Source organism: Podarcis melisellensis, assembly GCF_964234715.1.
Source record: "Podarcis melisellensis genome assembly, chromosome: 2".
Classification (NCBI taxonomy): Eukaryota; Metazoa; Chordata; class Lepidosauria; order Squamata; family Lacertidae; genus Podarcis; species Podarcis melisellensis.
This window is the reverse complement of record NC_138529.1, coordinates 20,857,713-20,879,737: the sequence shown is the minus strand read 5'-3', so window position 1 is coordinate 20,879,737 and position 22,025 is coordinate 20,857,713. Positions and strand designations below refer to the sequence as shown.

General features: G+C 44.8%; 1 protein-coding gene across 5 annotated transcripts in view; it reads right to left on the bottom strand.

Moving 5' to 3' along the window:
• DGKA (diacylglycerol kinase alpha) overlaps positions 1-22,025 on the bottom strand; it is an 89,536-nt gene that overhangs the window by 53,087 nt on the left and 14,424 nt on the right. The window contains exon 1 of one of the 5 annotated variants that reach the window (XM_081898562.1): positions 7,962-8,247. The exons of the other annotated variants lie outside the window; for them this stretch is intronic. The gene's annotated coding sequence lies outside the window, so the exon portion shown is untranslated. Of the gene's footprint in view, positions 1-7,961; positions 8,248-22,025 lie in introns of those variants that run through there. 5 annotated transcript variants of the gene reach the window in all.

Here is a 22,025-nt window from a genome sequence, read left to right as displayed (position 1 = left end):
TTTCCTATTGAGCTAGCAACCTGCCACAGTAGATCTATGCACAGTTCTCCCAGCATCTTTGTCAAGTGGGGGAAGACAGTTACCCAGGTACACCAACACACTGCCCCCACCTGTAATGGCTCGGGCCATTTTCCTGGAAGAGCCAGTTGTCTTATCAAAATAGAAGATGAACTGCTTCACCCTAAACCAATCAGGGAGGTTTATCTGAACCACAGAGATGACAAAGTAAGATATAGGAAGTCCTTGAAGTCTGGGGCAAGAATGAGTTATGTAGAATGGCACTTGAGCATCTTCCAGGTTCTGGTCAGACTCTCAAGAATCTCAGATTTTTAATCTATGTTGTTGCAGTGAATGCTGTTCACAATATATTGGCAAAATATTCTTATTCTATTTACTGTATTTTTATTTGTAATACTGCTTATACGCAGTAAAAAGAAGTTCATTAAGTTTCTAATATAATGATTTCCAACCTCAAATACATTCAAAAACGAACAACACTCCAGCAACTAATTCCAACTGTTTACATTTGAGAGTTAATGGCTTCTACAAATATTGCAACTTATGTGCCTGGCCCACCAGCTGTAATTTAGCATGACGGTCTTCCAACTTTTCAAACCCAAGAGCTTAGTCTATATACACATTTGGAAACTCACTTTTTAATTTTTATTTTATTTTAACATATACTGTAGCTGTATGGTAGTGGTAGTGCTGCTGTTGCGATCCACTTTAGGTGACTTTGCAGTTGTGAGTTCTGACCTGCTAGTTGAAGGCAGGGCTGTCCCAAGGCATTTTGACACTTGAGACAAATCACAAAATGGCACACACCCCTCCCTAAGGGAAGAAGGGGTGAGTGAAGATCTACACCAGGAACAACCTGTGAATAAAGATCTACACTGGAAACAAAGTGGGGAATCCAATCAACCTTACCTGACAACTGAATTGGAAATCAATGGAGGGGAAAGGGGACTGCTCTGAATCACACCAGGTGGGTGCAGACCCAGAGGGCAGCCCCGGCCATTTCCTCCCCAGGGCTGGGAGGAGACAGTGCCTCCTATTCCCCAAGAGGCTCCTGTACAGGCAACATGGGGGGGGGGCTGCTAAGGAGGGGCAGATCCAACACCCAAGGAGGATGCTGCAGCTGTCACTGACACTGCAGTAGTAGTAGTGGGCAGTGCATTGCTTGGAGGCTGGATCTGCTGCCCCTTTGGATCCTGCTGCCTAAGGCTGTTGCCTCACCAGGGTGTGCCGGCCCTGGTTGGAGATCAGCAGCTTAGGAAGGAATCTTTATTCTCACTGCTGATGTTGACAGAAGTCACAAAATTAAAAGACTCATGCTTCTTGGGAGAAAAGCAATGACAAACCTAGACAGCATCTTAAAAAGCAGAGACATCACTTTGCCAACAAAGGTCCGTATAGTTAAAGCTATGGTTTTCCCATAGTGATGTATGGAAGTGAGAGCTGGACCATAAAGAAGGCTGATCGCGGAATAATTGATGCTTTTGAATTATGGTGCTGGAGGAGACTCTTGAGAGTCCCATGGACTGCAAGAAGATCAAACCTCTCCATTCTGAAGGAAATCAGCCCTGAGTGCTCACTGGAAGGACAGGTCCTGAAGCTGAGGCTCCAATACTTTGGCCATCTCATGAGAAGAGAAGACTCCCTGGAAAAGACCCTGATGTTGTGAAAGATGGAGTAGAGGACGACAGAGGATGAGATGGTTGGACAGTGTTCTCGAAGCTACCAGCATGAGTTTGACCAAACTGTGGGAGGCAGTGGAAGACAGGAGTGCCTGGCGTGCTCTGTTCCATGGGGTCACGAAGAGTCGGACACGACTAAACAACAACAACATCTTTATTCAGGCAAGTAACAGGACAGGCTCAGCAGCATACACTGTGCTCAGGTGTCACAATTGCAGAGTTCAAGAGCAGGACAAGAAGTTCGGAACTAGACAGAAGCAGCAAAAATATCCCAACAAGTTTTCCTGCTCTTCTTGCCAAGATTTAAAGACGGGCAGCGGCACGCTCACTCGCCTTACAGGAATGTAAAGATTGTGGGAGCAGGTGGGTCTGCTGCCATGTGCAAAGGCAACACCTGGTTCTAGATGATAAGGCTGCACCCTCCCGTTCAGCCGCTGCCACATCCTGTTCAGGCTTCCTCCACAGCTGATCAAAGCCTTTCCCCACACATGCACTGCGGCTCTCTGCTCTGAAGGAAGATCAGAAGGGAGAGTTGGCATCTCGGCTCCCCCTTCCAAAGTGACTGTTGTTGGTGGATGGGGGCGGGGAAGGGGAGAATCCTTCCTGCTCTAACCCAGGTTCCTACCATCCAGCCCCCTCCTCTTGTTTCTTCCTCCTCCCTCATTCATTAAAGCCTGCCAAGCCCAGCCTGATTCCAACAATGCTGCAAGGTTCATGTCAAGACTGAACTACTGTAAATGAGGCAATTGTTCCTTCTTCACTACAGCCCTTTGCTGCTGCTGAGACATTGCTTTACCATAAACAGCTGGGATTGGGATTAGAAATGGAAGTTCCATGCAACTGCAAAATCTAGCATAGTAATAATAAGCAATGCCCTTTCCCCATGGCTAAGATCCTCCTAGGGCAGTGGTTCCCAGTTTTTCAAAAAGGCAAGCCACAGACCCCCTACTTTTGAAAATTTTGATAACAAAGCAAAGCAATTTTTTGAACAAGATGTGGGGTAGCCCCTCGTAAGGAAAGAATTTTAGGTATACTAAAAAACAGACTAGGGCTCAGCAATATCTGTTTTTTAACATTGTGGTAATCAGCAGCTGGACATTATGATATTCTGATATTTCATGATTTCTGAAATTGGAGATCATGTGTGGGGATGAGGGAAGGAGCAGCCACTGAGATTGGGAGGGTGGGGGAAGAAGAGGAAGCGGAGTCACCTCCACCACATGGTTTGAGTGGGAGGAGATGGGGATGGGGGGGCACATCAAGCCACCATCAGTGGGGCAGCCAGCGGTGGCAGCCAGCATGGCGAAAGGCTGTAGTGTTATCGGCTGCCCTGGTCTTCCTCCACATGAGGAAGGGAGCTCAGATCAGCAGCGTTATCGGTTGAGATAATCGTGAGATATCGGTGGTGCCTTGAAAATGGCTGCCCTGCTCTCATTTGCATGAGGGGCAATATATTGCTGCATATTGCCAGGTCAAAATCGTTATTGCAGTGCGATTTCAAAACCAATTTTGGCCAATATATTGAAAAATTGCACAGTGCTAAAACAGGCCATAAAATTTGTGATACAGTGGTACCTCGGGTTACATACGCTTCAGGTTACAGACTCCACTAAACTAGAAATAGTACCTCAGGTTAAGAACTTTGCTTCAGGATGAGAACAGAAATCGTGCAGCGGCGGTGCGGCAGCAGCAGGAGGCCCCATTAGCTAAAGTGGTGCTTCAGGTTAAGAACAGTTTCAGGTTAAGAACAAACCTCCGGAATGAATTAAGTACTTAACCCGGGGTACCACTGTATTACCATGAATAAATGACCAAAAAAATAGTGGTGGGGGGAGGCAAGGGATTGGGCTGCGGACCCCCTGAGTGCGTTCTGTGGACCCCCAGGAGTCGCTGGACCCCTAATTGGAAACCACGGTCCTAGGATGTTTCCTCACAAATAAACCACAATCATTAACACGTTCTCCCTTATAAGGTCAGCCAGTTTTATTGCTTCCTGACATGAAGAGGTGGGAAATCAATGATCAATAGCCTATTAATTGTTCCTTTCTGTCTCTATTAAGCAGAACCTTAATTACTGATTGCCTCTCATTTTTTCTTATGAGAATGCTTACAAATAACTATGAAAAAAACAAAATAATGAGGTAAAAGGTAAAGGTACCCCTGCCCATACGGGCCAGTCGTGACCGACTTTAGGGTTGCGCGCTCATCTCGCTCAAGAGGCCGGGAGCCGCGCTGTCTGAAGACACTTCCGGGTCACGTGGCCAGCGTGACGAAGCTGCTCTGGTGAGCCAGCACCAGTGCCGCACACGGAAACGCCGTTTACCTTCCCGCTAGAAAGCGGTACCTATTTATCTACTTGCACTTAGGGGTGCTTGCAAACTGCTAGGTGGGCAGGAGCTGGGACCGAACAACGGGAGCTCACCCCGCCATGGGGATTCGAACCGCCGACCTTACGATCAGCAAGTCCTAGGCACTGAGGTTTTACCCACAGCGCCACCCATGTCCCGATAATGAGGAAATAACAACAATTAAAGCCTCTCCACTCCCCTTTGGGAACAGAAACTGACACTGGAGCAATTAAGAGAGCTGAGGCTATTCAAGGGGCAAATTACCCCACAACCTGTGCTTCTCATGAACCTATTAAAAAGGCTGAACTTGGAAGTAGGAAATGTTAAATTTAAGGAAAATGAACTTTTAAAGCCTCAGTCACACTTTGCCCATCTACCATATAATGTAACTTCTCAAAGCTAAATTTTCTCACCTCTTTCAACTAATCCCCATAGGTTTCCAGTCCTGCAAAATCCAGGTCCTCCTCTTGCAGACAAACTCTAGTATACTTAAATGGGATAATGTCAACAGGACAGGACACAGAAAAACTAGCTTCCCCAGACCCGGGAAATTGTGGATGTGACAAGCTTAATATGAAAGAGCCAACTTGTAGGCCGCAATCCTATGAATGCTTAACCTTGGAATAAGTCCCACTGAACTCTGTAAGACAGGCTCTTCAAAAGACATGCATTGCACAGTTAACCACCAGATGTTAGTTCAATAAAAAATACTGTATCACCTTTCTCACTTTGAGTACTATGTATTTCCTCGGAGCAACACTGCTGTAACATTCTATACCAAACTAGATATTATTCTTGGCATAACACTGATGTGTTAATAGCTGAAATATCAAGTACTTGGCTAGCACAAGAGAGGAATTTCTGAGCAGCACAAACAATAAAATAAGATAATTTTTTTGTTGTCACTTTGAGTCATCACTTGCCCATCTTCCTCCTGTTCAACCTAACCTCAATAATTGGAAGATACCCAAGAAATTTCAGCTTTTTCTGATAATCAATCCAGAGCTAAAAAGTACAGTTCTGCTTTTTTCTCCCCCAAAATCCAGGTCTTTACAGAAACCATTCGGCATTAAAATTTAGAAATAAGTTATGCACTGACCAAATTTCCAAGGCCTGTGTCAGCAGAATCAGAAGATGCATTTGAAACACATGAGATTCCTATACACTTTCAAAGCTCCTATATACTTTCTAGCAAAAAAAAGGCAATTCTCCGAAATCGCAGGACACAAAGTCATAACATCACAAGAGACTTATTAGAAATCACTATTCCGATTTTAAAACTGTCGGGATGAAAAGTTTTGAAGAAAGTGTCCCCTGGGAGAAAGTTTGAGAGGGAGAGAGGCTCTTTCAAGCAGTCTTTGTAGATTATAATTTAGTTAATTTGGAAAGCCTAAATTTGTTTGCTGGAGGAAAAATGCCCTTTGCTCAGGGTCTTACACACAAACAGGATCAAGAATCAACTAACTGGTTTACACAAAAAATAAAGGATCAGATTTTTCAAAGCTGTTTCTAACAGTGGACACCTGTTGAATTGTTACCTACCATTTTAAGGCACTTTTCAGTGTTTTTCAATTTTATCCAAATCACTGAGGTAGATTATTTGACGAAACAGTGAATTGCCTAAGGACATTAAGCACACAATTATCTAAGCGAGAATTTGAACCTTGGCCTCTTGCCTTCCAACAAAAGCACAAAGTTAAACTGAACTTTAATAATAACAATAAAAATAATAATATTGCACTTATCCACAGGCCTAGCCTGTAACATAACAGCTTGTTTGGCTTTGCCACATTGCCACCACATCCTGCCCTCATAAACCTGTTTTTCTCAATAAGCTCCATCTTCCAGCCAGAAGGAGGAAAGAGATGGCTGATCCAAACCTAAACTGGCCCATGGGGTACCTCAGAACTCTCCGTCTACTGTGAAACCCTTCACCATCTGCTTTAATGCTACATCCAATTATCTAACGTTTATGAAGTTCCTTTTTTGTTATGGATTTCTAAAATCATAAGCAGTTCCAAACTCCCATTGTTCTAGGTGCATTTTGCCACAGGGAATTTCATTAATGTGAGCAGCTTCTGAGCTTGGTGTGCAGCACTGTGCCTAAGATTTCACATTAATACTGCAGAGTGGAAGGAAAAGAGGACCTTTTTCTGCCTTCCCACTTCCAGCTACTCTCTGAAGACTGGAGAAGAGACCTTCTTAAGAATATTATGGGGATGGGCAGGGGAAGGATACTAGACCATGTGAAAAATGAACTTAAGATTTTAGCTGCAGCTTGTTCATTTTCAGCTTTGTATTCTTGTTATAAAAAAGCAAGCCTAGACATTCCGTTGTTGCATCCATAACTTGGTTTAAGGTGCCACTTAGCTCCTAGCTTTCATATCTCAATTTCCAACACTGATCATAAGGGACCTGTATAATTATCAAAGCCTCACCCATTAATTACAAAAATATGTACAAAGCACTCTAGCAGACTGTAGCTCAGGGGAACACGCAACGGTCATTTCCAGCATTTTTATTTAAAGCGTTCTCACAGGAAACAGCCCAGGAAAGACCTACTAGTGGAGACCTTGGGAGTGCTGACTTTCAAATAAATCCTACTTGTTAGAAAAATAGGAGACTCTTTTGTATCCTCGAACCCTACTGTAGTAGGCAACAAAAGCTGCAGGAAGGGACTTCACCAGAATAGAAGCTGGAGAGATATTCATCAAGTGCTTTTAATCCAAACGTGCCAATTCCTTTCTCTCTCCTCCTTCAGGAAAGCTGCCAAAACATCTAGACGGCATCTCGCCGTTAATGAGGGGCAAACTGTCTCCTGCATTGCAGAGATAAAGAAAGCTATGTGGAAAGCGAAGGAGGCACATTTCAGGATGACAATCCGGGATCGCTTTACAGGGCTCACGGCACGAAACTGAGGCATGCAATGTCAAGTTATCCGTGGCAAATCAGAAGAATCAACGCCCTCTTATTCACAGGAAATGAGGCCAGGCAAGCCTTCCCCAGGGTCAGATAAAACCAGAGAGCCTTCAATGAACGAGGTAACCGATAGCAGCGGCAGCAGAACATTTAAGTTTAAAGTGGTACTAAGTACGGTCTTTCCCCCCCACCGCCCCCTCCCTCCAGCAGGCTAGACCAAAATGGGTTTCCTTCCTCTTGTGGGATGGGGGTGGGGAAATAAATACAAAAGAAAACTTTGCGGCTGGCATTGTTTCTTGGTGCAGCGACGTGCCACATTGCTGCATGGCAGGGAGGTGAATCACCACAGACATTGAAGTTGCACTATTCATTTTTCTCTTCTCCCCCCACACCCCAACCCCGTCGCCCCACCTCCCCTCCGAAAGCACACAAAGTTCTCTCTCAGTCTCTCCCCTCGTTGCTGCTAAAATAAGAAAGCCGTCCGCCTGCTTCCCCGGACGCGCCTTGGAGTCATACATATTTTAAAGAAACCTATTTTTGCCCCTTCCCAGATTGCAGCGCTCTGTCGCTCTCTTGCAGGCAGACAAAAATAATGACAACGAAATCCGGTCGAACTGAAAAGCTGCTGGTGGTGGCGGGGTTTGCAACGGCTGTGAGGATCTCCCCCCCACCCCGCACGATTTGCACACATTTCCCCACCCCAAATGCTGTCTCTGGTCGCAGACAAGCAAAGCAACTCGGGCTCTCGTGGTTTTAAAGCCTACTGATTCCGTCCAGTCCACTTGCGAAAAAGCAGACAGTTCACAACCACGCTGGCCCTGAAAACTGCCCCCCTGCACATCTCATCTCCTGAAACTTCTACAACAAATACTCCCCCAAATCCTGCCGGATTCCTTTATCCTGAGCGCGCGCCGCGCAGCGCGCAAAACGCACACACATCTCTGGCAACAAAGCGTCGCTACAGAAGACAAAAAAAGAAAGCGAGGGTTTTCTGTACCTTGCTTTGCAGACCGGCTCAGCAGCACACTGGAAGTTGGCAGCACAAAATACAGAGGGCTGACTGAAGCTCAAGCAAACTCAATCACACCCTCCTCTGAGCCAGCCCTACTCCTGACATCAGCGCAAGGCAGTTCTCTTTCGACTTCTTCTTTCCTTCATTGTATACATTAAAGCACACAACACCGGGTGGAGGGGAGGGGCGGGTGAAAGGAGGAGGAAGAATGGCGGGCAAAAAGAAAAGATAAAACGATACGAGCTGCTTCCTCAGTAGAGAGCTGGCCATCCAACGAGGCGGTGGGACCCGGGCTCAGAAATTAGGACCAGGATGGAAAAGAGCCCCCCTAACTTCTCCACAAAGCCTATAAGAATCTCTCTCCCACGTTTCCTCTAGGCCTCCCCGCTGCTGTTTTGCATTGCTGTTTTGCATTTCTCTCTCAACCATGTCTACTGATTACAGTACTTATATGATGTTTTCATGGAGAAAGCAAGAACAATGGGTGAGGAGAGAAGTGGTTACATACAGAATTCCTGAGGAAGGCTTTTTAAAAAAGTATGAAAACATTCATCCTGGTTCCCTTAGATTAAAGGGTTTCAAACTTCCTATTTTAGGGGTCTCCTGTCAAAAACTTTATTCTAGGTATATCCTAAGATGCACACTAAGCCCACATGGGACATACGAGCTCAGTCACTTCAGAAATATGAATGTGCTCAGAAGATGATACCCAACATTTCAACAGAAACCCGTGAATTGTGATCAGAGTAACAAGGTCCAGCACACAGCTTTATAATCAAAACTGCTCTAGAGCCATTCCAGCTTTATTGAACTGTATCCTGAATTATGATATACTAGGATCAAACTGAAAGTTGAGCTATGACAGCTATGGAGCTATGAAGGAGCTAATGGGAAACAGATTCTTCAGGGATACCTGAAGGTTAGCAGAAGCAGAAAAATCTTTAGAGGCAGGAGGCAACCCAGAGGACAAAAGACACACACAGAGACAGCTAAATGGTGACTGAATATGGACAGTGGTCACAGAGTGTTGGGGTACGACAAAAAAGAAAAAGGTATGTGATGGATTGGAATATCGTGGAAAAAACCATAGTTGATGAAGATGATGATGAATATACTGTCCTTTACCACCTGGAGGTCTCAGGGCAGTTCACAGAAAAGATAAACATAAAAACCAACACCCTGAACAGGAACAGTCCACACTGCAACATTTTGTTACAGGTTCCACCTGTGTATTAGTAGTTTGGGGTTTAGAGAAAATCCTTTTCTATGCAGAGCAGCACAGTTCAGCGCTGGATATAGGGCTGTATAAGCAGTACCCCCACACAGAGTGCCGAGTCAAGAGGGTGCAAAATTGAGAAGACCCATAACTGAAAAGGGGGCATCAAATTGTTGGCCTTGCACAGGGTGCCATACTACAAAATATTACCAAAGTCCACCCCTGCACAGTTAAAAAGTTTGTGGGGTTTTTTATAAAAAAAACTCCTGCCTTCCCACTATTTTCTGGTTCATCCTCTTTCCTTTGAGTGCATTGAATTTGCCAGTGTGTTAAGACTGACTGATAGAACACATTTGGGGACTAGTTTCCAACTGAGCTGCTTTGCTGCTGTTTAAATCAACCCATTTTTAATTAACGCACAGTGATGAGTTATGTGGGTTGGTTTGCCGCAAAGCCAGATTGCCAGCATGTCCAGCAGTCACTGTGTTTTAAAAATTAGGGCTAATCCACACCACTCTTGTGCCTGTGGGCAGCCCACTTAACAATGTGACTCCAAATGAGTTTAGATTGTGGCCTTGGAGGTTCTTTTTTATGTGCTTGGTTATGCAAGTGGTTTGTTGCAACTACAGGCTGCACTTTTCCACACAAGGTTTTCTTCCTTTCCATTTGTTACATCTCGTTGGTTGCAAGAAGAGCACTGTTTCTCTAGCTTTCCACACACAGACCTCCATCTTGCATACTATTCAGTGGTACACTTCATGACTGTGTCTGTGTGCGTCCCTGTAGGTTTGTAGGCATTGTGCAATATGCCCATAGCTTGGGCGTGCAGAGGAGGCCCAACAGCAGTTTTAGCAACTTGCCTGTAGGACACAAGAAAGGAACTGGTAGGGAACTCTTTGGCCCTTACTGCAATACTGAAACTGGAGTTGGGTGCTTTTGGAAATCTGGCCCACAAAGGGCTAAACAAATGCATTCCACATGCCCTGCTCACTCCTTGGCTTAGGCAGATGTTACACCCATCACTGTTATTTGTTTATTTCCTCAACAGGGTTTTCCTTCTTGGCAGAAATCTAAGCCCAGAGCCAGGGCAGGGCTGCTTGATTACCAGCATCTGCCTGCTGCTATGGAGCAGGAAAACATATACACACAAGGGCAGGTGAGGAATAGGTGAATGGAGTTCCCAGGCCTGCAAGATGAGATGGGTGGAGGGAATGTATTCACCACAAAAGGTCATGTTTGTCTGAACTCTGTTAGGTGTTTGCACATCTCTGTTAGGGTTCCCACTTGATTAGTGCTGAAATGGCAAACAGATCTTTTTTTTTTTTAAAAAAAAGCCTCTTGGCCAATTGTCAAAGCTATGTGTGCACTTCTATATTTGCAGTTTATTTAAATACACATTGACACATATGAATGGAAAATACGTTTGAGGTGGCATTTCTGTTGACTGTCCCTTTAAGTGTATTTATACATAAAGGTAAAGGTAAAGGTATCCCTGCCCGTACGGGCCAGTCTTGCCAGACTCTGGGGTTGTGCGCCCATCTCGCTCAAGAGGCCAGGGGCCAGTGCTGTCTGGAGACACTTCCGGGTCACATGGCCAGCGTGACATCGCTGCTCTGGCGAGCCAGAGCCGCACACGGAAACACCGTTTACCTTCCCGCGAGTAAGCGGTCCCTATTTATCTACTTGCACCAGGGGGTGCTTTCGAACTGCTAGGCTGGCAGGCGCTGGGACCGAACAATGGGAGCGCACCCCGCCGCGGGGATTCGAACCGCCGACCTTTCGATCGGCAAGCCCTAGGCGCTGAGGCTTTTACCCACAGCGCCACCCGCGTCCCTGTATTTATACATGTGAACATGAAAAACGTCAGCAGTGCCACAATTTCCATTTTTTCCTGGTGTATGTGTTGTGTTTTGCATGTGCACTCATCTAGTATTATATATGCATGTTCTATAGTCAGGTTTCTGTTTAGCATGTGATCAGCTCGTCTCTGTATTCAATCTGTTAATAAAACTGCACGGCAGGATAAGGGAGTCAGCATCTACAACTGCTCTGTGTAGGAACGCGTGGGTGTTGATATATGTATGTGCACTAGTCTTGACTCAGTGTGCCTGCCTGTCATTCTAGAAATGCTGTGCACATGAATCAATCCATCCATCTGGGTGGGTGGGTGTGGTCTATGTGCATGTTGAGCTGTGACTATTTTCTGAAACAAAGAGTGTATGTTCCCAATGACATATTTATGTTTTGTTTGCTACATCTTTGACCCGTATACCACATCTTACTAAGCTCAAGGTAGGTAACAGCCATGGGGGGGGGGGACACAGCAAAACACACCAACAAATATATGCAAATTTGCAGGGGGGGGGGATATGCATGCTTACCATTGACTGTAGCAAAGGTTTTTTCAGGTTTAATCTTAAAATCTCAGCCAGATGGTACACTACTCAGGCTACCAGCTGGGAGGCCTAGGACTCCAGGTAACAGCTACATTCCCAGACAACGTGGCAACTCTATTCCTACCCTTCTGGAGCTCCCCCCCTCTCACTCACACACACACACACACACACACACAGAGAGAGAGAGAGAGAGAGAGAGACCAAAAAGATCCAGGCCATACACTGTCTGTCCTTTATAAAAGTAGATGGATTGACCACGGAGGCTCATGCATCCTAGAAAATGGATTAAGGATATAGTCTTATTCTGCTAACAATTTAATTGTTATAATTGTCAGCTGCCAAGTGGTGGGGCATCTCTAACAAATAAAATAACAGCCAACTGTCTCCTGATGGATCCTCAGCTCTCTTCCCCTTCACAACCTGCAGGTCTGATTTCAAACTATATCTATATGCTCCCAGTTTAGAGCAAATATGCAGTTCACAGCTTGATTTTGCAGTTGTACAGACATGTGTCGGAACAGTGTGAAGAGGCACAGGTATTCAAGCCTGGGGAGAGAACACACACAATTCCAGTTGCTCCCATTGTTCCCAGGCTCCTAAGCATGGGTAACTGAGAGCTGGCATGACATTTGCACTGCACCTTACAGGCCAAAGCATGCATTTCCAACACAGAGCCAGAGAGATGATCTGATGTTTTAGTTTATTTCAGCTTGGCTCTGTAATCCACTAAAGTATTGTAGTTAAATATATATTTTGAGCGATTCTTGTGTAATCCTGCTTATGTCTCAAGAGACCACAGATTGATTTCATGGAACGGGTGACAGCTCGGTTTGTAACGGAAAGTGTTGAGGCGTGAATATGCTGTGGAGCCCACATTCCTCCCCCCCCCCCCGCCCCAGAGAGGATTCCTCTAAGGCAGGTGATTTTACTTCTCTTACTATTCCTGGGGGTGCAGGATTTGCAAATGTCAAATCCGGAACAGGGGATGCCTGGTTGACAGAGAGGAACACCCCCCCCTCGCTACGTCAGAAATGCTGCATCTGGAATTTCCCCTTTTCGAGGTTGCAGATGTTTTTCTCTGTCAGTTAAATGTGCGTGGGCGGGAGGTGTTTGGTGCTGCGGTTTATACAGAGTCGCAAACGCGCACACTCCCAGCCCATTTGGCAGTCACATTTGTAGCTCAAATTACAATCATTAGCTAATTAGTCCTTCCAGCCCCATATTTCAGTGGCAGGCAAAAGTGACCATGTTATGGTCCCCCCTGCCCACCAACCCCCCAAAGCCCCACCTGCTCCTAGAAAGGACAAACAACATAATGAAAAAGATGCTTCGCTTGCCAGCTCAGCAATGAAAGCACCAGGTGCAACAAAAATAATGTTGAGTTTGGTTCTGGGAGGAAAGTACCTGTTAAGCTGTGCACCTTCTTGGGTGACCTTGGGCAATTCACAACCTCCCAGGCTACCGTACCTTGCAGGGTTGTTGTGGTGATAAAGTGAGCCTAATTAGAATCCATGGGCCTGATAAGGAAGGAAGGAAGGAAGGAAGGAAGGAAGGAAGGAAGGAAGGAAGGAAGGAAGGAAGGAAGGAAACTCCAAATGCAAGGATGAGAGGTTTTGCAATCAGTGCAACAGAGAGAAGATTGAGACACAGAAGAGATGCTTCCTGCCTTTTATCCGAGGACATGTGCCAAACATGTTTCAAAGTTATTTGCTGGTGGTTTCTGGAAGGGCAAGAGGTATCTACTTCCATCTTTGGTGGCTATGACCCCCAGGCAGCACAGAAGTTCTGGAGACTAGCTGTTGACCTTTGTCAGAAATAGGAGCATTCAAACAAACCACCTCACATGTTAAACTAAGGCACAAAGGGCTGTAGGAGCGAGACCCTTCCGTCTCTGCACGCACTGGCCATGCATTTGGAGAATGAGCTTGTGCACACACTCCTGTGTATTCTGCATCCAGTACATTCCACCACCGGTTTGGGAAGCAGCAAACACACGGCATTAGCCACAATCCATTTCTATCCTTTATCTATCCTGCAGTTTCTTATGAAATACTGCATTTCAATACATTACCCCCTGAAGCTATCTTCAGTGTGACTTCAGATAAAGAACAACTGAGCAGCATTTTCAGTCAGTAATATGTACGCAGTCCGTGAGAAGCGGCCCTACATGCATACTGCTGTATAAATTCCAATGCAAAGGAAGACCCTGATTAACCCAGGTTCCTCCCACTCACATGGAGCTCTATGAATGTACAATGGTATGCATGTAGGGCCCCCTTCTCATGCTCACATAATCTGTGCCCCCCTAACACATGAAGGGTGTACCATGTTTGTCCAAACACCCTAACAACTTCATGCCAGATCACATGAGACCACTAAGGACTGTGCTACTTAACCACTTGGAACCAAGTTACCCCAGCTTCCTGTACAGGAACCTTATTACAGCTAAGCTATGTATAACACTGGGCTGGAAATCTCCCCACCAAGATGATAAAATATTGGATATAATCAACAAGCTCTTCCAGTGATGCATTGCCAGAATAATATGGTCTTCCCTCCATGACAGAAACAGGCATCATGGCACTTTGAAATTTAGCACATTTACAGCGGCATAAAACTTTATAGATTAGGACCTATGCATGAAGCAGAAGTTGTGAAAGCTTAAGTGACCATACATTTGTCTCTAATGGAGCTACTCTGCTAGCATTCGTGAGTATGATACTACCATTGCTGATATTATACAGAATTGCTGGCTAGGAAGACTGTTCCACAATTCTGTCTGGTAAAAAAAGGCAACAACCTTTTCTCATTGATGAAGCCCCAGAAAGTGAGTGGTCCGAGGAAGAAGGGGGTGAAGACTGGGAAGAGGAGGTGTTGGAAGCTGAATGAGTAACAGAGCTTAGTGAGCTGGGAGAGTCTGGCAGACAGAAGTCCAGAATCAGAGGCAGAAGATGAAAGGGTGAGTGGGAGGAAGGAAGTCAAGAGGCAGAGATGAGTTGGGCTGGTGAAGAGTCACAGGTATCTCCCCCTCCTGCTGCAACAAGCGCCCCTTCCCCTTGATCTCCCAGAACCAGAAGAGGGCTGAAATGTGCAGAGCAGCAACAGGCTGCATGCAGTCTTAAGTCTCCAAAGGCTTGGCAAAAGCCCTGGGGAGGAAGGGACTTAGATGGCTGTGTGCAGGTGGGGACCTACTGAGAATGAGCTGCTGACACTCTGCCAGGTCGGTGGAGATCATGTTTTGCTAATAAAGAGTTAACTCCAACTATGATCTGTGTGATTACTGACCGGCACACTCTGTGACACCCACAGACTACTCCAGGGGTAGCCAATGTGGTTCCCTCCAGATGTTGTTGGACGCCGGCTCTCATCAGTCCAAGCCAGCATGGCCAACGGTCAGGGATTATGGGAGTTTTAGTCCAACAACATCTCAAGAGCACTAATGAACAACAAAAATAAAACAGAAGCAGTAAAATCAATAGTGAGAAGCAATAAAGCCAGTAACAATAAAACAACAACATTAGCATACATTAAAAACTCTGGGCAATCAAAACTCCAATTCCCATCAGCCCGAGTCAGCATGGCCAACAGTAAAGAATGACAGTAGTTGTAATGCAATGACATCTACATGGTAACATGTTAAGTAGCCCTGCTCTAAAGGTACATCTCACAGCCATGTGTTGTAGTGATGTAAGAACACAATGAAAGAGTGAAATAATAGAGCTGAGTAATCAACGTCCTATTGTCTCTTCACGCATATGATTGCATAACCTGTCTCCTCATTATGACATGTAAATAGGGAGCCAATTGCCGCTTTGTTTGCTTATTGCCAAATACTATCCTGGTAAAAAAACCAGAGCTCTCCTCCCATCTCAGCCCCTAAGTGCCTTGGTACCAGCAGATCTGCAGAAACCAGCGCCTTTTGGCAAAAATAGCACATGAACAAAGAAGATGAAATGTGATGTTGCTATCTTGTTTAGGGATCAAAGGCTGGTTCTACCCACACCCAAGGCGCAGGATGTTTGGGGCTGCTCTGCAGTTAAGTCAAGTAAAATGGCATATTTGTTCCGTGGCTATAAGACCTCTACAACGCAAGTGCTGTAACTGATATGAGAAAAAGTGTTTCAAAGGGTAGAACTCCCTCAAGCCTTAATTACCATGGTACTGCATTGACACTGAGCTTAGTATTCTCATAAGCATCCTCTTCAGATATGCAACATAATCTCCTCAGAAGGCTTTGGGGTCGTTTGCTAGCTAAAGCCACTTGCTAAATTGCTTTTGAGCTGTGTATGCAACAAGGCATTATTGTGCATGTGGGTCACAGCAGCCCTTTTTTAATGTGTGCTTTTGCGCCCTTTTGTCTCCCTGTCTATTTTGATCTTTCCCAACTATACCAGTGGGTGGAACTTGATGGGATGTATTCATGCTGTTGTCCCCTCACCTCAATTACTACTTCCCCACCCTCTAGATGTTCCAGAAACTTGAGGTCCATGGTGGGTTTGCACAAGAGATATATTTGTTTACCTGTGCCATATAGATAATTGTCTGTAAATTAGCACAATAATGAACAACTTTCACAGAAGCCAAATATCAAGCATATTTCACAGTGGGCAAAACAGCCAATATTAAAACATACTTTTTTTGGGGGGGAGGTGTTACCAGATTTATGCCGTAGTTTAAAAAATGAAAACATTCTTATATGTCAAAGCCTTGCCTGGTAGAGAGCCAGCAGCCCACTGAGGAGTGTCTCGTCAGGACAAAGAACGACTGGGTCAACAGATGCGAACAATGTGAAAAACATGCACACATGATTAATCAAATCTACTTTAAACTGTTGTGTGTACATATCCTTGATGGCTGATGGTTACTGGGTGCTGAACACAGGTTGCCCAACTGATTGAGGGTGGAACTAACTAGTTTGGACAAGCTGAATGTAGTCAGTAACAAGAGAAAAGAGGTTTTTGCAGCTGGCTACTAAGAGCAAGCCAGGGAGATTTCATAAGAGGAGTCCTGCTGAATCACACAACAGGCCACCTCAGCCAGCATTCTGCTTCTCACAGTGGCCAACCAGGTTTTGCTTGAAGACAACAGATATTTCCCACTGCTGCTCTCAATTGGAACCTGGAGGAAATTGCTCCAAGGTCACACTATTTTTTGTGGGGTTTTTTTTTTTTAACGGGAGGGGGTGCAGAGAGATGATGGTGCTTTAAAGACTAAAATTCAGTTTGAGTGTTCACCATATCTGTAAAAGAACACAAGTCTCCATTGCTCTCTCTCCCCACAAGAGAACTGATCCTATAAAAGGCTGTGCCTAGAAGCTCAGTAAAACAGTATTGATCCTCTTTGTCTATTTATCAGCTTTGATTGATTCTGATCTGGCTTACACACTACGGTATAGCTTCTCTCCATTCTGGCTCAGTTTTTTGCCCTTTCTTATAGGTGAAACTCATATGATTCCTCAAGAGAACAAGAAAACATATTCACTCCATAAAAAAATGTTGCTTCAGTTTATGACGGGGGTCAGCAAGGTTTATCTTGCCTGGGCCAGATCAGTCCTGCGGAGATCCCTCTGCGGGCCGGATCGTCCCGTCCCCCTCCGCAATTTTCGGCACCACAAAAGCGAGTCCCCATGCCATGCTTCACAGCTTTAGCGCAGCGCACGAGCGGGCAGCTCAGTTCGGGGGCGGCTCATGGGCCAATCAAACAACCTCCGCAGGCTGCTTCCGGCCCATGAGCCTTAGGTTGGTGACCCCTGGTTTTTGATCACAATTTTAGTATTCAGTGAGAGCCTGGTTTCAATCTGCACATTTCACTGTGGCAAGCTGGACTGAGGAGAGGTGATCACTCTGTATAGCGATTGGTAACAGATTGGAGGCTCTCAGATACCATGGAAACTGGGTGCGGGGGCAGATCGGAAAATTACTGATATTATTCCACTTGCAAAAATATAATTGTAATGTATGAACAGTTCAGATGAATCAACGCAACCCTGATGATATGATCTTGATGGTCTATCATTGCAAAAGCTAATTAATTCTGAGATCCTGGCAGTTGTCAGACTTCTGCGGAGGAGCTGCTTTGGCAAGAGGAAGGATCAAATACACAGCCATGAGAAAATCTTCAATACCTACTTGCAGTAGGTACACAAAGTCCATTCCAGTGCGCCAAAAAGGAGTGGTAATAAGGAGACAACAGGAATGGAATGGAGGGTAGAAGTGAAGCTGTTACTACTTTTATATTTATGTAGAAGGGTTTTTCTCTCCCCCTCCCTCACCAATGAGTTTACAATCCAATTTCCTCACAGAGGAGAAATCATAAATAGGACTGGAACCATATTTCAGAAATATATTATCTTTTCAGCATCTAATTTTTAGGATTCTAATATGTATTTCAGATATTTCAGTTATCAGTCTTAGTTTTCTAGTGCATATGGGAACCTAGACTTTCCATCACTGATCACTAATGAAGTCAGGGCCTCTCCAGACTGATGGGTTTGTTTGTTTTTTGCAGGTGCATTCTGCAATATGTCATTGACGCAATAACAGTGCATTCATGGTGGATTTATACTGGACCATCCACTTTATTATATGTCCTGAGATGCTTTCATAATCCTGCATTATTGCCATCTGGAAGGGCACTCTCACACTACAGTAGGACAAACACACACACAAGCCATTTGTGGTATGAAAAATCACAGGGTTTCAGCAGGAAGCGATAGGATATGCACTGTTTGGAAACAAAGCAGTGCGACTGCCTAAAACTTTGGCAGGTGCAAATAGTGTTGAAAATGTGATCACATATAACCACCCCAGTAGCATCCTGAGCACAAATCATGATGACTGCTCAGTAAACTGGATGTCTGGAAGGCGTTTGTAAGGTTTAGTACAAAACAGAGAAGTTATTTCCCGTAGAACGACCCAGACGGCCTGCAGCTGGCTGCCAATGTCTCACAATTCCTATCAGTTGGGAAGGGGGAAAGTAAGAAGGGAGAACTGCACATTTCCACTTCATGCATTCTGACTGTCAGGTTTATCATGCAAGCAGTAATTGGAGTAGATAGAATCTGAAGGATGCTGAGCTGCCCCCTTCCCCTGGCTCCTTCCCCTCCAATGGCAAAGCTATGACCAAGATGTAGACATTAAAACCCTTGAAGGATGTTTCGGAGAAGAATCTACTGCTCCCTTCCCAGTGCACATGGCCCTTCATGATAAAAACATCTAGAACTGAGTAATAGGAGTGCGGGGGATGTCCCTGTCAGTTAACCACCATAACAAAGATATAGCTGAAACACTCTCAACTTTTATCGAACAATAGTTATTATGGCAGAATCACAAAAGAATGGAGTTCCCACCATTATGTTCTGAGAGAGCCGTGTCTTTGAAAACCACATTACAGAAGAGCAAAAAGTACAGATTTGCCCATCAGTGCATTGCCGTGCTGGGTACTTGATATTTCTGACTTCATTTGTTCTACATATAATTTTAATGTATTATTAAAACTTTTAATAAAAAAAAAGTGGGGAAAAATATAATTGTTTTGTGACTCACTTCATGACACGGAACAAACTCACCCCATACACAAAATGGATGGAAGTGACAAGCTTTTAAAATACAAAGTACCAGTAATTATTTGGAAGCTGTGGGCTTCTTCTGACCACATCTAGCCGATGAAACACACACCTAGCCATTTTGGAGTGGGGACTGCATTAAACAGAAGCCTAACTATCCTCCTACTGCAGTGCCTTTCCTGTTTGTTCACCTTTAGGGAATTGTTGTTTCAGTCAAGGCTATGTACTCTTTTGCTGCTGGATGCCCGTATAAGGTGCACATTTAGTTAAATCTAAAAAAGGAGGTGGTCAATGGCACAGCTCTCGCCCAGGAGCAAGTATGCATCTCTTTTACATGTGGGTAGGATATGCTGTACTTTCACATTTGCAAGGGGGTCATGCCTAATCAGAGTTTTGCAGCACATTTCCAGTAAAGCTGTGGAAAGGGACTTACTGAGAAAACGAAGCAGCTTGCAGAGCTTATTCTTATTGCACTATTTGGGTTACCTTATGGGGGCAGGAGTTAAGTTCATAGCGAAGCACTATGACGCAGTTTCACTGGTGTTTGGATCTAGAAGTGGAAGGCAACATAGTATGGACATATAAAGAAGTAGCTGCAGAAAATTTATTTTCCCCCAGATGTTATCTTAGGTACCACACAGAAACGATCATGAAAAATAAATAAAAAAATAAATGTCAGCCAAAGATTTGGAGACCAGATAGCGATGCTAGAGATCCATGCTGACCAAATTAAAAAATGTGGATTGAAAAATAGGACAATAACTTGAGAGACTTAATGGAAATTTTGAAAAGAGATGCTGAAACATATTGATCTGTCTTCAGAGAACCCGGATAAAAAAGGCTTTCTTGAAAGAGCAGAACAAAACACCCCAGATCTCACCCCAAGTACGTATATGTTCTCTGGCTCCTGGTGCCCATTTCCTTCTTCTGCCATGGTTTCTATCCCTTCCCCATATTTTATGCCATCTCAGTGTGCCTCAAGGTCAGATTGAGCATTTCATCTTCCCTGTCGTGTGCAGTGTAGAACATTTGCTTAAGTCAGCTGGGACTGTTTGAGACGAAGGGTTGCACTTATTCTTTTCCAACCCTAGGATTCAATGTGGAGCAGGAGAAGTAAGCACACACAAAATTTATTATTCTATTTGGATGTCTTGTTGTTGTTGTTTAGTCGTTTAGTCGTGTCCGACTCTTCGTGACCCCATGGACCAGAGAACGCCAGGCACCTCTGTCCTCTACTGCCTCCCGCAGTTTGGTCAAACTCATGCTGGTAGCCTCGAAAACACTATCCAACCATCTCGTCCTCTGTCGCCCCCTTCTCCTTGTGCCCTCCATCTTTCCCAACATCAGGGTCTTCTCCAGGGAGTCTTCTCTTCTCATGAGGTGGCCAAAGTACTGGAGCCTCAGCTTCACAATCTGTCCTTCCAGTGAGCACTCAGGGTTGATTTCCTTCAGTATGGAGAGGTTTGATCTTCTTGCAGTCCATGGGACTCTCAAGAGTCTCCTCCAGCACCATAATTCAAAAGCATCAATTCTTCGGCGATCAGCCTTCTTTATGGTCCAGCTCTCACTTCCATACATCACTACTGGGAAAACCATAGCTTTAACTATACGAACCTTTGTTGGCAAGGTGATGTCTCTACTTCTCAAGATGCTGTCTAGGCCTGTCATTGCCCTTCTCCCAAGAAGCACGCGTCTTTTAATTTCGTGGCTGCTGTCACCATCTGCAGTGATCATTGAGCCCAAGAAAGTAAAATCTCTCACTACCTCCATTTCTTCCCCTTCTATTTGCCAGGAGGTGATGGGACCAGTGGCCATGATCTTCGTTTTTTTGATGTTGAGCTTCAGACCATATTTTGCGCTCTCCTCTTTCACCCTCATTAAAAGGTTCTTTATTTCCTCCTCACTTTCTGCCATCAAGGTTGTGTCATCTGCATATCTGAGGTTGTTGATATTTCTTCCGGCAATCTTAATTCCGGCTAGGGATTCATCCAGCCCGGCCTTTCGCATGATGAATTCTGCATATAAGTTAAATAAGCAGGGAGACAAAATACAGCCTTGTCGTACTCCTTTCCCAATTTTGAACCAATCAGTTGTTCCATATCCAGTTCTAACTGTAGCTTCTTGTCCCACATAGAGATTTCTCAGGAGACAGATGAGGTGATCTGGCACTCCCATTTCTTTAAGAACTTGCCATAGTTTGCCGTGGTCGACACAGTCAAAGGCTTTTGCATAGTCAATGAAGCAGAAGTAGATGTCTTTCTGGAACTCTCTAGCTTTCTCCATAATCCAGCGCATGTTTGCAATTTGGTCTCTGGTTCCTCTGCCTCTTCTAAATCCAGCTTGCACTTCTGGGAGTTCTCGGTCCACATACTGCTTGAGCCTTCCTTGTAGAATTTTAAGCATAACCTTGCTAGCGTGTGAAATGAGTGCAATTGTGCGGTAGTTGGAGCATTCTTTGGCACTGCCCTTCTTTGGGATTGGGATGTAGACTGATCTTCTCCAATCTTCTGGCCACTGCTGAGTTTTCCAAACTTGCTGGCATATTGAGTGTAGCACCTTAACAGCATCATCTTTTAAAATTTTAAATAGTTCAGCTGGAATACTGTCACTTCCACTGGCCTTGTTATTTGCAGTGCTTTCTAAGGCCCATTTGACTTCACTCTCCAGGATGTCTGGCTCAAGGTCAGCAACCACACTACCTGGGGTATACGGGACATCCATTCCTTTCTGGTATAATTCCTCTGTGTATTCTTGCCACCTCTTCTTGATGTCTTCTGCTTCTGTTAGGTCCTTTCCACTTTTGTCCTTTATTATGGAAATCTTTGTACGAAATGTTCCTTTCATATCTCCAATTTTCTTGAACAGATCTCTGG